General features: G+C 31.2%; 1 pseudogene; it reads left to right on the top strand.

The window, feature by feature from the left end:
- The first annotated feature begins 573 nt into the window (after positions 1 to 573).
- LOC120586370 (uncharacterized) lies at positions 574 to 691 on the top strand (annotated as a pseudogene).
- Positions 692 to 2,250: the final 1,559 nt, after the last annotated feature.

Below are 2,250 nucleotides of genomic sequence, written 5' to 3'. Positions count from 1 at the left end.
TTTCTTGAATACTTAGTAAAGTGCTTGACACTTCATAGACAATAATTACATGTTAGATTCAGTAATAATATTTTGAATGAAATTTTTCTTCCCCCTTAGAGTTACTGCATGTATCAAAAGACAATAACATAAAAATAAGTAAAGCACATATAAAAATGGTTTGAAAATCATTTGACGTATCTAATACTTAACATATGAATGTGTACAGATTATTTCCATTAATCTCTAGTCAGAATGATGGTAAATATTATCCATCTCTTAACACAAAATATCTTAAAGGAAAGAAAAAGACAAGGTTCTGCAAAGGATCTTTGAATTTGTTTTAACACCTTATTCTCTTATTAGTAAGTGAGATGAGTAAAACCTTTGAGAGGTGTTCATTTTTATAATTAATTACAGTCATTTTACCTTACCTTTTTTATTTTACTTAGCCATTTTACCAAGTCATACATTTCTACCTCTTAGATATAAGATTGGAAACATTAAAAGAAAAATATATAAAGTTTATTAACAGGAAGTAAACTACATTTGGGTAACATTATATTTATGAAATACAAAAAAAGCAAAGACCTAGTCTACGGCCATGTGCCCTGAACAAGCCTGATTCCGTCTGATCTCGGAAGCTAAGCAGGGTCGGGCCTGGTTAGTACTTGGATGGGAGACCACCTAGGAAGACCAGGTGTTGTAGGCATAAAAAATTAAAAAATAATAATAAGGAATTATAAGTTGACAAGGTCCTTGCAATCTGTGAGGTCAACCAAGGCTTGCCTCACCTAAAAATAATAATAATAATAATAAAGCAAAGACTCAAAGTGGTGTGAAGTGAAGAAGTCACTGTTAAGGCCATGTACAACATTGCTACAAACTGCTAATGTTGGAAATTTAATGAAAAATATAGAGAAGAAAGATTGGACATTTCTGAGTTAGAAAGACATGTGTTCAGATTGCAATAACTAAATTAATTTAGACCAAAGCATTTAGTCCGTCATGAACAGACCAGAGATAAGAGATTGAAAATGCCTCTGGTAAGGATTCTGTTCATTTGCACCTACCAAATTTACCCAGGAGTATAACTTTAAATTTTGTACATTTTGACAAAATGCTTGTTACTTTGAATCATATTTTTCTAATGGCACCTTTTATTAAACATCTTATTCCCAAAAAATTTTTAGCATGCAATTACACTTGATTATCATATTTTAAAAATCAGAAGCTGAAATAGGTTTATTAGTAAAATAGCAAATTGTAGAATAGCATCATAGAATAGTAAAATAGCATTGAAGAATTATTTAATTCAATAACCTGAGGAAAGTAGAAAGAAAATAGAAACTCCTATATTTTCACTCCCATCACATGTTCTTTCACTGTTGCATGACTAGTGCAACAGATGCGCCCCTAATTCCCCCATTTAATCAGAGATCCTAGAAAACACATTCTGAAAATATAAAACCGAGCATCGTAGGCCTCTGATTTATTTGGGCTTGCAAAGATAAGAATCGATTTTACATTTGGTATTGTCCAATGGAGCCTTGATCTGTGCTTATTTGCAAGATGCCAATCTGCATTTTCAATTTAACTGCTTAAAAGCAAAGAGACCTGCAGAAAACCAACTTTTCTTTTTGACTCGTTACATGCAGAATGCAAGTTTTGACTGATTAACTGTAGTAAAAGAAAATCAAGGTTATCTGTGAATGTATCTATGATTCAAAATTCAAAGAATCAGGGCCCATAGGAATTGAAAACATTATTAAATATGTGAGTTTGGCCTTGGTTTACTTTATGGACAAACCTCCAGGTTATTTACACATGTAATGTAGCAGCAGTATCTTCTTTTTTAACAATTGGCAACTTGAGGTATAAAATAGTAAATTATTTCCTATAGTTCTCTTGACATTAACAAGAATCTCTAACTCTACTAGAAAACAAAAAAACAAAAAACACGTGTTATATTTCTAGCTATTCTATGTTCTCCCAACAAGAAATCAAAATTCATTAATTAAGATAAAGTGATTTTGCTCATTCACAACTAAAATTCAAATAATTTAAGTATTTGATAATAAATGATTGTCAAAATAGTATAACTATCAACAGTTTGTATTAATGACATTGCGTGTGCATATGTGCGTGTGTGGGGGTGGGGATAAACTATGAAACTGACTCCTTTAAGTGCTAAATTTCTTTAATATGTATGATGGTTAATTTTATATGCTAACTTGATTGGCTACAGGGTGACCAGATTAAATTTTATTT

This window comes from Pteropus medius, unplaced genomic scaffold (assembly GCF_902729225.1).
Source record: "Pteropus medius unplaced genomic scaffold, Ma_sr-lr_union100, whole genome shotgun sequence".
Classification (NCBI taxonomy): Eukaryota; Metazoa; Chordata; class Mammalia; order Chiroptera; family Pteropodidae; genus Pteropus; species Pteropus medius.
The sequence above is the reverse complement of the archived record's forward strand: the minus strand, read 5'-3'. Positions and strand labels throughout refer to the sequence as shown.